The following is a 14,768-nucleotide window of genomic DNA, read 5'->3' as shown; positions in this document are numbered from 1 at the left end:
CGCCGTGCTTTCTCCACACGTCGCTGCCATAGCGTTGCTGCCATAGCGTCGACTAACAACTACAGTCCCACCGCAGTTGTTCAACTGGTCGAGCAACTCGAAAAACATTTGGTAATTTTTTGCAATGTTTTTTTATAATTTGCTTTGCTCTTCCACTTGTATGTTACATTAGTGTGGTGATGTCAACTCTATGTATTGTTGGTCTTTTTTACACTTGCCATGGAACTTGTTTGGCAACATATTTTAACTGAAGAAAGTATTTCGTTTCCTCTTCCTTTTTATTATTGCAGTGCTTTTGTAATGACAACTTATATCTAATTTTAAAATGGACCATTTCAATACTGACAACAAAATTTCCAAGGAATTCAATTCACTTTTGGGGATTTTTCCAACTTCTATAATGATTTGTTGAGCAAGTTTTTTTTGTGGCAAGGAAATACCTTACACTAAATAGTTCTCCTTGATTTGTTGATTAGGTGTTTTGTCTATCAACTAAAAGATTTTGAGTTTGAGTTATATGTATATATTATGTGTGTGAGCTCAGACCCTGGCCCTTAATTCTCCTACAAAAATATTGTTCTAGGAGGCTCCCTTTCCATGGAACTACATTACAAGTTTGTTTTCCTTAAAGTACTTTTAGGATAATATCAAGACTATAAAATTTCAATTTAATATTTTAAGATTAAGTTGTTTTTGCATAAAACAAATTCATCCAATGTGTAAAATATTTTTTTAAAATCTATAAAAAATGTTATGGTTTTAACTGCCACAAATCAACAGCTATAGCAGTTGTTTCTATCATGACATGATGGCAATTAACTGCTACTAAAACTAGTGCAACAAATTGCCTTCCCAATAGTTTCAAAACCGTTGTGGAAGACCTTTGTAGCAAGCAATAATTATAGTAGTCTTGCAACGGTTTTAAAACGCTACAAGTATTTTTTTGGGATGGTTAAAACCACAGCCATAACCTATATTAAGTGATGCAAAAACCTTACTTTTTTATATTGTGCCTCAATTCTTAATAGATAGATTGTCAAATCTCTTTATTATCTTACCATCACTAGATTGCATATATCATTTGTTGTCAACAAGGTACGTCAATATATACATCAAAATAATTTATATCATTTTCTTGTTTTTATTCCAGATTATCTGACCACCATTGTCTAACTACAACCCACCGAACATCGTTGGTTGATTGTAGTCTTCTAATCATGATTTCCTAACTATAGTCATTTGATCACCATTGTCATGCTATGATCTAAACTACTATTGCTCGACTGCAATCTTCTGGTTAATGATGTCTAATTTCTGTCCTTTCACTATTATAGCTTCAACACAATACTTCGACCATGATCGTTGTCTATTATTTCCTAACCATTATCACATGATTGTGATTCTTTAACCATCATTACCAACTATGATATCTCGACCATCATCACTCGGCTAAGATCATTCGATCATCGTCAATTTCTATTGTATCTCAACCACCATCGCATGTGTATTGTAATTATATGAGCATTATTTTCAATATGACATCTGACCATCATCACCAGCTATAGCCTCTTAACCACTATCACCTACAACATCGACCCACATTCACTTGGTCACCTCCTATCATCAATAGCGTGAACACACACCATTGACTAATGGGTTGATGCATATTATTGACACCAACATCGATGTCTGCTCAAATTTTCACATATTGTTGATGCACGCTACTACCTACAAGATCGTTGCACGCCATCGACGCTAATATTAATTTCAACTAAATTTACTCTCTTAACATTACTAAAAATGTTGATAAACGTTATCATTTATAAGTTTGATGCACAACATCATCAAAATAATTGACGCTTGCTAATTTTGTGAACACCAACATCAACAACTACTGATTTTGCCACTAATGTTTGCTAATATTATCAATGGACGCCATCGTCGATAAGGCTGATGTTTGTCATCGATCCTCACCAACTTAGTCGCATGCCATTGTTTATAACCTTAAAGTATGTTATGACCTATAATTCTAACACAAGCCATTACCACAGAAGTAGTACGCTTGTCGACTTCATCACCACCAACATTGACGTACGCCATCGCCTATAAAGCGGATACATGTTGTTAACACCAACTTTAACTCCTAATATCATACCCATATTTTTTCTCAAACTTTTTGGTATATGTATAAAATTTAATTTTTGTATTAAAAAGCTGCTTTAAGAAGAAATAAAAAAGCGATCCCGAACCAAGCCTTAAATCTTAATCTTTCATTTTTTATTTATCATCAAAAAAAATCTTGATCGGGCATGAATCTCGAGGCAAAATCAAGTTGAAAACTTTCGAAATTAAATTTGGGGTCATTCGTACTCCAATTTCAGTAAACTTACAATCAAACTGAATGTCTCAGAATTATGAACCCAATGACAACAAATCTGACTCAATCTGAGCCAAAATCGAAAACCAGAAGTGCATTTGAAGAGTTCAAACCATAAATTGAATGACAAAATAATTTTCAAATGTGACGTGCTTATATTTGAATCGAGCAACTTGACAAGATGAATCCAATAACAAGCCCAAGAACATCAAATTTTGTTATCATTAAGACATTCAAATGCACAGTAAACGATCCACAATCAAGGGAATCAACATCGGTTGTCCATTCAAACTGCTCCCAATTTAACCTTAATCTCCTTCTTATTTACTGGCCATGTCAATCTCATAAAACTATAAATAGACCCCTCATTTTTTTATGGAAGGGGACCCAAGCAAGGAAAAGAATTAAGAGAAGGAAGAAAATTTTCTTGCCATCAGACTCCTCCTCAACCACCATCGGACTTCCACCAGGCCACAATTGTCGCCAGATTTTTGCCAGCCACCAATTGACGTTGGACTCCTGTCAGGCCACCGACTGACACTGGAGTTCTGTCCGACTACAGACCGATGCCCGACTTCTGCAAGACCGTCAACTGACGCAGGACTTCTGCCCAACCGTCAATTGTGTGTCACGGCAACGGTAAGAAGAATGCGTATAGTTGGAAACTTTGCAACCGGACTAAATTTCTCTAAAAAATCTAAGTCATACTCTTGCTTAAAACCTTGTGCCACTAAACATGCTTTATGCCTTGTAATATAGCCATCTGCATTATATTTTGTTTTATAGATCCACTTTCACCCAAGAACATTTTGAATGGGTGATGGAGGCACAAGTATCCAAGTGAAGTGCTCTGTGCTTGTAAAGCGTCAAATTCGGCTGACATAGCTTGACGCCACTTCAAGTGCTTAGAAGCTTGAGAGTAACATGAAGGATATTCCATAGGCTGTAAACAATGAGACATGCTAACAATATTTTTGGGTTTTAGATGTCCAGTTTTGAAGCGAGTAAGCATTGGGTTAGTTTGTTGAGGTGGGGGAGAGATATGGTTTGAAGGTGAAGATATAGAGACGGGCAATGAGCATGTTGGGGAAGATATGGAATCTGGTTCAGAATTTGGAGTAATATAGACATTAGAAGGCGTGACTGAATTAGAAGTTGTTGTAACTAGTTTGGAGGTGATGAGAACTAAGGTTAAAGGAGTTTGGAATTGAGGAGCTGATGTAGAGGAAATTGTTTGAGATTGTGTTTGAAAAGGAAAATTGTTTTCAAAGAATTTAACATGTCATGAAATGAAGATTTTGTGTTATTCAATATTGTAGCATTTTTAACCTTTAGTATTTGACGCATAGCCAAGAAAAACACGGGGATGATTTTGAGTCAAATTTATGCTGGGGAAGATTTGGTAGCCAAGGGTAACATAAACAACCAAAAGTTTTTAAAAAGGTATGATTCGGTGGCTTATATAAGAGTTGGAAAGGTGATAGTTTAGGAAATGGTGAGATGGGTAAACGATTAAGTAAATAAATGGTTGTAAGTAGTGTGTCATGCCAAAAGGAGAAGGGTATATGGGCATCTAACAGAAGGCTGCGTAGTGTTTCAATGATATGATGATGAATCCGTTCCGCAACGCCATTTTTGTTCTGGTGTATAAGGACAAGTTAATTGGTGAACAATGCCATCGGCTTTTAAGGTAGTTTGAAAAGTGGAGTTAATGTATTCGCCACCATTGTCTGAATGAAGGATCTTAATGGATTTGTTGAATTGTTTTTCCAACGACGACTTAAAAATTAAAAACTTAGAATGAGCTTCAAATTTAAGGCGCATCGGAAAAACCCAACAAAAATGAGAAAAACCATCCACAAATAATATATAATATTTAAACCGTTTGACAAAATTGGGGAAGGTCCTCATACATCGGTATGTATCAAATCTAAAAGTTTTGTGCTACAATTTGAAGAACGAAAAAAGGGTAATTTGTGACTCTTTGAGAGTGCACAAGCTTTACAATGAAACCTAGATGACATAGTTCTAAAAGCAGCAGGTAAATCCGATTGTGTTGAAGTGGATGGATGGCCTAAGCGGTGATGCCAAAGTGTACTGAGGAGAACGATGGGAGAGATGCTGAGTTGTGAAGAAGCTTGCAATCTATAGAGGCCTTGACGGGTGGGACCGTGGAGAAGAGTTTAATTTGATTATTAGTCAAGTCCTTTATAGCAAAACCAGATTTGTTAAATTGAATGGAGCGAGGATTATCTTGGACTAATTTATGTATAGAAATTAGATTATGTCAAATGGAAGGTACATGAAGCAAAGGATTTAAGAGAAGCTTACGGTGAGGAGTAGGTGGAATGCCTTGGCCAGAATGAGTGATTGGTAGCATGTCTCCATGCCTATTTGAACTTGTTGAGATCCCATATACTGTTGCGGATTTTGAATTTGAGTAAAATAAGGTGTTAGATGAGAAGTTGCACCATAATCCAACACCCATTCATTAGTTTCGGATGTCGAGTTGGCAACAAATGCAGAAGAGGAGGCTGGTTGGTACTGCATATTAGCTCTATGCCAACACTTGAATGCAGAATGTCCTGGCTTATGACAAATTTGGCATTCTATATAATTGTTGGCTGACCGTCCAGGTTGCTGAGTAATTTGATGTACCGGAGAGGAGTTAGCTTGGGTATACCGTCCACGACCTCTGTTAGAGCGGAAACAGCCACGACCACGGGAAGCAGCAAACGCTAGCTGAGGATCAGTGAACGGAAGGAGCTGATTCTCACGAGCACTTTTAGTAGCTATATTAAGTTATCTTCACTGCATAACAGGGCATAAAAGTCATCTATATTAATTGGCTGCATGTTTGCTCTAATGTAGGTTTTAAAAGCCTGATACGTTGGAGGCAGTCCATTCAAAGTATACATAATAACATCTTCTGGATCTAATGGAGTGCTAGAGGAAGCAATCGCGTCACAATTGATCTTAATATCAGAAAGATACTACATCATCGTTCGATCTTTCATTGTGACGTGATGCAACTCGTTATTTAACTGAAGCAATCGGGAACGATTCGAAGATTGCAGGCATCGTTCGATCATTTTCCAGATATCCGCACAGGTTTCTAGATTCAGAATGTATGGCAAGAGACTTGGTGAGATTACCGAATACAAAGCGGCAGACAGATTTCGGTCTATAAGAATCCATGTTTGATAGTTAGGATTAGGAACAACTTCACCTGATGCTTTTGCTGTATGTTTTCTTACTTTGGTTTTGTTCCGTCCAGGTATCCGTCAAAACCATTTGCCGTGAAGAGCTTGAGCACTTGAGATTTCCAAAGAAGATAGTTATCCGAAGTCAATTGGGTATTCATCACAGATTTCATATTAAGTATCTGAAACTTCAGTTGAGGTGGAATAATGGTATCACTCATCTTCACCGGGGTTTGGGAGGAGACGGAATAGTTGTTGTTTGATGAATCGGCAATGCTCATGCTGTGAAATTTGTAGGAAGGAAACAAAAAACTAAGAAGGATTGTAAATCAGAGACCAAAACCTAGAAGCTCTGATACCATGTGAATCTTCTCAAACTGCATCGGGCTGCATGTTATGTTCATCAACCTGCAAGAGGAACAAACAAAGAAAACAGAGAAGAAGTATATGTGTGAACAAAATTCTAAAACCTTTTCTTAATCCCATTCCACTGTTCTTCATACAATATATATAATGGCTGAGTAAGTAAGAGCCATTGGATCAAGTCAGTCAGGCATGAAGGGCTAAGATTGAAATAGTCTGTATATGCAATGCCTGCTGTAGCAGAGAAGTGACAAATACACAATATTGTCAGGCGGCTATGGCAGTATAAGCTGAATGGATTATAACTTATGCTTATCAAAAGCGAAGCACACAAGGTTGAAGCAAACACGACGAAATGGCGATGTGGAAAAGCAAAAGTAACAAAAAATATGATGAAGATGAAAGCATATTCTAGATTAATTGAATAATTTGTGATTAAATTTTAAAATAAATAGCTCAATTTAGCCGTATAATTTTCAGATTAATATAACCTACCCAAAATTTACCAATTTCCGAATTTATAGAGTTTATTAAATCCTTTTTTAATCTTAATTTTGTCAATCAGCCCCTAAGTTTTTAAATCTTATTAACGTAGGGCAATTTACTATTATATATAATATAAGTTGAGAAGTTTGCATGTGAATAGTAAACAATAATTGATCACCTTAATTTGTCCACTCATTTATTTCATTAAAATCATTGAAAAGACTATCATTCCACTAAAAAAAGAATCCAAGTTTTGAGATCTGTTGCAAAATTTCTACCGATCTCATCCGCCCTGGAATTCCCTAATATGTTAGTTCTCATACATGATATAATATACAAAGCTAGTTTTTAGAGGCGCATATGGGTACGGAGGTTAATTCAGACGGATCAGGTCACCCAATACATAGTACATTGAGTGGCGAGACACTTCCGGATTAGCCTCCTAACATTTTCGGACACCTCACGTAATAATTTCTAGTATTCAGGAGCATAGACAAGTCAAATTCACTGGTTCTCCGTTCTAATCTCCTCTTCTTCCTCTCAAGCTAAGAATCTCTTCATGAATTTTTGGCTTAATCATGTCTTTCAGGTGAAATCCATCTTACCGTTGTAGTTCGGATAGTTGTTTGGCTGTGGCCTTAAGCAGTTGGAGATAGAGCAGAAACCTCTCGTAGAAACAGGCAGAAGAAACTGTCAAGTAGAAGAAGCGGCAAAGTTGGTTTCGCGTTTTAAAATCCAATTGCTAGCTTGCTACAGTGGACAGTTATTAGTAAAGCTGTTGTTTGAAGTGTGCAAAGTATGAAATATAATCAAACGGCTATTAATTCATACTTGTATACCATAAGGCCTAATATATTCTAATTAAATTTATGATAAAAACATATAAATTATTAAATTTATTTTGAAACTCGCACAGAAATTGAATAGTTTTTTTAAAACTTTTTTGCAGCAAATTTTCGTTGAATACCCACAAGATTTTTTTTCAAATGATTATTTCCTCCAAAAACTCTGCAAAAATGTTTTCGACCGCTTATTTTATGCTAGTGTTTATTTTTCGATGCGTGTTTTAACAGCGAAAAGTTTTTATGTCGAAAATCTGCTAAAAAATCAATTATTGATGGATTTAAGTCATTTATCAGAGAAAAAAGGCTCTTTGAAAATATCATTTTTTCTGTAGTGCATATGCTCAGCGTGTGGAACTTAGCTCTAGTATGGTGGGCAATACACATCCTCCCAACATCAGAAGCCCATTTATGTCTATTATGGTCCCTCCTCTTATCATAATCTGTGCTGCCCCAAGCACTGGTCAAGTTGGCTCATACATTCTCATCAATTCAAAGCGATCGCTCATCTGACTTTCTAATGTATGTAAATATATCTTGCAGGTGAATCGAATTGTGCATCTCAAATATTTTGACGGTGTCTAATTAGGTGCAGAGAATTGTGAACTCTATAACTCATATTACTAGTTTTACAAATGAATTACTCCCTATTTTTTACTAAAGCACGCCGCTCTGCAAAGGTACAAAGAAATCCTCCCTGTTTGATAAAATGGTTCAAAATAGTAGAAGCTAAACTCTCTACATGGGAATTTAAATTGCTATTTACTGGTGGCATATTTGTGCTTAATTCTTTTATCAAAAATAATGATTTCATTTTCACATTCAAAATGTATGAATAAATTCATTATTTTCTACCTTATATTTGTTATTTATAAGCAGCCAATGAGCCAACTAAGCCTCATACTTGAGAAGGTAGCTTGTGAGCCCGAGTATTTAGATGATCAACTATTCTTATCGATGTATTGATTTGATTGTTTTATATGATTATATACTGATTAATATTATTGATATGAATTGATTTATTTATTTAATGATCTGATTGATTCTATTGATATGATATATTGATGTTATTAATATGATATTGATTTGACGGATTTTCTGATACTGACACATTTACTAATACTGAACATTACTGTACAAATTTATCGTTACTGTACAGATTTACTGTTACTGCACGATTTCATTGTTATAACATTATCGTTCATGCCACTGGATTGTTACTGATACTGATACATGTACTGGTACTACTAATTCACTGTACTGACATCATGCATGTGATACTGAGCAAGTGACATGTGATTCACTGAATACGTGATATAGTTTGCTGGATTGCATGTGATTCACTAAGCACGTGATATTGAATAACTGAAATTGCAAGCATATGTTTTGATACGATTCTACTGCATTTGTTTGACTTCAACAATCACGAATGATAGTATTGATTTAATGTTTTATGTCGACTGATATTATTGAATTGATGGTCTCTCTTTATACGACTGGTATTATTGACTGATATTATTGATACGACGATTACCGTAGAGATTTGACGTACGTACTGATTCATTGAGCTTTACGAACTTTTATACTGTTTATTGATTCTTTTATTGATGATTATGGATTCACATGTTTCTGTATTGACTACCGTTTCTATATTGATTACTGTTTTTGCATAATTTTTGATTCTGCATTGATTCAATGATCATGTGTGACTGCAATGATTTGATTGATTGATATGTATATTGCTTCCGTACCATGCTTTGATTTTAGTTGGAGGTATTTGGTGACCTGCTGAGCTTTTTAAGCTCATTATATGTGGTTAATAATTTCAAATCAGGGCGAGGGAGCAGGAGAGTGAGGTTGATCAAGATTGTTCAGGTTTTTGTTCATTTTAGTTATAGTTATTCTTTTGTACTCAGGACAAGATGGATGTGTGATCATTGTTGAAGATCCTGAGTATTGTAAATGAACTTTAGGGAATGAATAGAAATGTTTACTTGATCTTTTAAATTATTGATTTTTTTAGCTCGTTTATCACTGATTGATGATTATAAATAGCTCTGCTAGTTGACGGTTTAATAGATCAACTGAATAACTTTTCCAAGTTAGATCTTGGGGCGTCACATTTTCTACAACAATGATTTAGGGAACAGGATAAAGAGGATCCCCTTGCCTACCACCATGAAATCTTTGAAATAATCATGAGCTTTACAATTAGTGATAATATAGTATCAAACATTTTAAATTTTATTCCTATAAAGAGTAATAGAGATATCATTGAAACCAAAAAGCTTAGGAATATTATAAATAAACGTCCAATATATATTATCATAAGTTTTCGAGATATCAAACTTCAAAATAATATTATGACCTCTCTTTTTACAATTAAATCATGAATCATCTCCATAGTAAGCAAAACATTGTTAGAAATATTTCTACCTTTGACTAAACCAGTTTGTTCAATGAAATAATTTTGGGAAGAATAAGAGCCATTATAAAAGCAAGGATTTTACAGAATAATTTGTTAAAAGTTGTACATAAGTTGATGGGTCTGAGTCATTCCATCAATTCATATTATTGCGCTAAGGAATAAGGACTAAATAGGTGCTCATAAAAAATCATAGGAATAGAAAGCCGATTAAAGAAATCATTGACAACATTGCATAAATGTACTTTAATAATATTCCAGCTTTTTTGAAAAAAGCAACATTAAAACAATCCTGGTTAGCAACCGAATCTATATTCATCTCCATAAGATGATTATGAATCTCAAGTTCAATAGGGTGAGCAGAGAACTGATTATTGCATCCCTAGTAATCATAGAACGGATGATATGATAATTATAAATATTAGGCACATGATTAGACACTGCCAAAATATTTGAGATGCACAAATTGATTTACCTGAAAGATATGTTTACGTACATTAGAAAGTCAGACGAGCGATCGCTTTGAATTGATGAGAATGTATAGGCCGACTTGACCAGTGTTTGGGGCAGCCCAGATTATGCTAAGAGGAGGGACCATAATAGACAAAATTGAGTTTCTAATGTTGGGAGAATGTGTATTGCCCACCATACTAGAGCTAAGTTCCACACACTGATCATAGGCACTACAGAAAAAATGATATTTCCAACGGTTTTTTTTCTCCAAAAAATGACTAAAATCCATCATTAATTGATATTTTTGGCAGATTTCTGACATAAAAACTTTTAACTGGTAAAACATGCATAAGAAAATAAACACGAGCATAAAAAAGCTGTCTGAAATATTTTCAAAGAGTTTTTGGAGGAAAAATCATTCAAAAAGTATTTTGTAGGTATTCAACAAAAATTTGCCGCAAAAAAGTTTAAATAAAATTATTCAATTTCTGTCCGAGCCGGCCAGCCCACCCACAATCACCAACCCCCTACCCGCACAAGGTTCTAACCTAGCTCCAGCCTCCTCTCCCGCCATTGTTACCCGCGAGGCTCCGGTCCAAATTTCTTTGCAGCGGTTTTAAAACTGCTACACCCCCGCTGCAATTGCAATGCGCTGCTATGACATTCTGCAGCGGTTTAAGGACCGGCAGGGTAGATCTGATGAAGTGCTGAATATAGCAGTGGTTATATCCTCCACAAATATCCAGATTAGCAGCGGTTAGAACCACCACAAATTATATCCAGATGAATTGATATTTAGTTTTGTGGCGGTTATAACCGCCACAAATGTCCAGAATTTGAAAAAAAAAATACAAAACCTAAATGTTCAATGCAATATCATATACACATAAGCAACATATCAAAATGATAATGTTATAGGAACGTTGACATATTAAGGTATCCAACTCTACCCATTCAAAAACAAAAAGAACAGAATAATTTTCAAAGGTAAAAAAGAAGAATGCGAGACCAATAATAAGCATAATCACAAATGAACTTTACTACTTGTTCTCCAAAATCACATAGAAGTAATTAAGGATATAAATATAATTAAAAAAATGTTGTTGAGGTGGTGAAATAGAAAAAAATGGAGAATAATCAAAATTATTATCAGTGTCATAATTACATGCTTAGCACAACACAAATTCCATCAAAAAATACTGAGATGAAGGCATTTTAAAGATAAATGAAAAATACATAGTGCACTTTAGTAATAGTTGATCCCAAGTGGCAATGAGCCCCAACAAGTTTGAGTTCATTTGGATAAGATTTTATAGTGTCTACAAACCATTGCATCTTCTCATTTCTGATTCCAAACTTGGAATTCTTGTTTCATGTTGCTACATAAGGATGCACCTAATGAAAATGAAAGAAAATAAGAAATCAAGTTTCCATAAGGATGCACCTAATGAAAAAAAAAAAAAAAAAAACTGTTGAATCATTCAACCAAAAGAGTAAGTTCTGGTTATCACTTAAGAAACATCACAACTCTTCCAAATTCTATTCCCCTTGAAACATTAGAGGTGTCTCACTACCGAAACATCACAACTCTTGCACTAGCTGATGAAATAGCAAGACTCGCAGCACTAAGATACTTGTAAATTAAAAATTGCCTCAATATGATCTCTTTCGAAAGTCATGCAGCAAAAGAATCGCAATCATAACTATTAACTAGCTTGTAAAACTTGAGTACATAAGAATGCATATCTATAGAACAAATGCGGATGATGAAAAAGAAAGAGCAGCTCCAATAAGGCAATAGCTATAGCTTCATCAACACTTGTAATGTTCACCTGTATCGAAAAATTTCAACTACATGGGATTTTTGGTGGTTAAGAATTTCACTTCGGTAAATTTCATACATATGGGCTCTCAATGAAATATAATTTCAAATCATCAGGATCACCCTTTATGAACTGTCAACAATTTTTTTAATAACTGAAAAAGCAACAACGAAAAAGTTTCATAGATTTGTTTAGCTTTATAAACTGCCAACACTAAGCAGATGTTGTTTCCTGAAGCAGCAAACCCCATAACTTCCACAAATGTCTACAGATTTGGGAACTTTGAGTTCTACTTTGTTTAGGATTCTGTCATCCTTGAAACTAGTTAGTAAAAGCCAATAGTGTATCATGTAGAATGTTTAATGGTATATTAAAGAACGCCATTACATAACAAAATAATAGAGCATTTAAGAAAAAATACATGTATAAGAGGGATTAAACCAACAAATGCAGATTTTTTATCTACATGTATAAGAGGGATTATACAAACAAATGCAAATTAAAAAAATGGTTTACAAAGAAGTTCATCATATGATACATAGAAAGCGTTCAAACGTTCACCATAACAAGAAAGAGAGTGTGGCATTCTATTTCAAAGCACATTTCACCATTTGAAGATCACAAAGACTTATTAAACAAAATATTTTAACATTTGCCCCAAAATTACATGAAACAATAGAACAGTTACCTCAAGTACCATAATTGGGACTGCAGGTAGACACTAGTGGTCCGTATGAGTATCTCCATTGCTCACATGCAGAGCATTTGTCCAATTTTATGTTGTTATCCAAGTTTAAGATAATCATCCAAATATAACAACAAAATAAAATTATAATAATTAACAATGAGATGTAGATGAAACAAAAACTCCACTTAAATCATAGAAACAAAAATCCCACATAAATAAGAGATGTAGATGAAACAAAAACTCCACTTAAACCATAGAGATTCACAAGAAATTATTAGAAAACCACATGTAGCATTAGAGGATTGGTTTGAGGCATTTCAAATTCTATTCCCCTTGAAACATTAGAGGTGTCTCGCTTCCTAAAGCAGCAAACCCCATAGCATTTGCAAAATAACTATAGCCATAATAACTTATGTCAAGGAGATCTATAGAAGACTTGTTCACTGATGGATTTTCTATAGTATTTTATGATTGATTTAAAAATATATTAGGATATATAGTGATGATTTCATTTTTCTGAGAACCATATCAATGGCACAAGAAGTGTTTAGAAAGAATTGCTAAACTATGATATTGGATGGATAGCAATGGCAATCAATACCATATATATAACTCAAAAAGAAAAATAAAAAATTCCTCTTGCAAGAAAGAACAAATCATAAAAATGTAAGAGAATAATGTTTAGGCTCATCAGTAATTAGATGGTGATCTTAACTTAACCTAATAGATATATTAGATGTATCTGTACTAGAGTTAGAATTCAAAAATTAGAATAGATGCAGGACATCTTGGAATCTAGAGCTTCTATAAAAGCAAACCTTGGTGAGGACGTCGTGTTTAATGTTATTCCCAAGAGTCTTGCTAGCATCGGCCATGAATCAATACCCTGATACCAAAGTGGAGTAGAAAATGCAAGAGGAATGAAAAAGGAGAAAAAAATATGAAAATTTCTTTGTAAAAAAATCTATAGTAGGACTAATTCATCCACTTTGTTTTTTTACAATTAATCACCGCCTAAGTATTCACTCCACTAACACAACGGATACAACCAACCAACAAAAATAAGAAAAAGAAATGAAACAGGAAAAGAAGAAACTCCACCGTGTAAAGGATATTAATCATTACTTGCAACCATTCAAATTGATAGAGAAAATTAAACTTTAAACAATTATAACCTGATAGTGGAGTGCTTCTTTGAAGCGCTGTAGCCGAAGGTAGACCTCGCCAAGATACTAGCATGTCGCAAGGAGCTGTTTCTGGGGAAGATACTTAGCCAATACCTTGTAATCTATTTGGATCCACCTCAGACCCTCAACGTACTCCCTCCTCTTGAGGAGGTCGCCGATCATGTTCGCCCATGTCGCTTCTTCCTCGTGGTTCCCATCTATAACTGCCTCTTTGTACCCCAGCTTCACTACTCTGATATGCTCGTCTTCTCTTCCCATTTTTTCCTTGCGGGTTTCAGGATGGATTAGGCATCGGGACGACAGGATCAGCATGATGTGACGATTCGGCATCGGGATGGTAGGATTCGGCATAGAGATGGGTGGCTTCGGCATTGGGGCTGCTGATTCGACGTAAATCACCGCTGAAGGAAGACGTAGGAAGATGAAGTTGGGGGTCGGCTAGGGCAAGAACGTAGGAGAACAGATTTATGAGCGGGTGCTTTAACTGGCGGTTTACAGACCACTGCTAAAAAATCTTGCGCTAACTCTAAAATAAATTTAGCAGCAGTTTTAACCGCTGTTTATATTCATTTATAACAGCGGTTTTAAAACCGCCGCTATAAAATGCTGTAAAAAAATAAACTTTTTAGTAGTATCTACTATTGAGTTGCACAGTTAAACCCAAAAATCGTAGAAGGACCATCTGTTGGTGGACGAGTGGGCGATGTGGGCCTATATGAACATATAAGTTTACAATTTTAAGCATCAATTATAAATTGAATAATCTTTTATTATTTTTTTGGAAAATGAATATATACTGACGGCTTCAAGAAAAGCAGCCCAGAGATGGTGAGGGATCCTCTAAGGGATCGACATATTATTTTGACTACCACATTTGATCGTAGGCGATAGATGGAGTGTAGAAGAGCCAAGTTTATGAAT

This window comes from Dendrobium catenatum, unplaced genomic scaffold, assembly GCF_001605985.2.
Source record: "Dendrobium catenatum unplaced genomic scaffold, ASM160598v2 fragScaff_scaffold_864, whole genome shotgun sequence".
NCBI classification, from domain to species: domain Eukaryota; kingdom Viridiplantae; phylum Streptophyta; class Magnoliopsida; order Asparagales; family Orchidaceae; genus Dendrobium; species Dendrobium catenatum.
Note: the sequence above shows the minus strand (reverse complement) of the source record.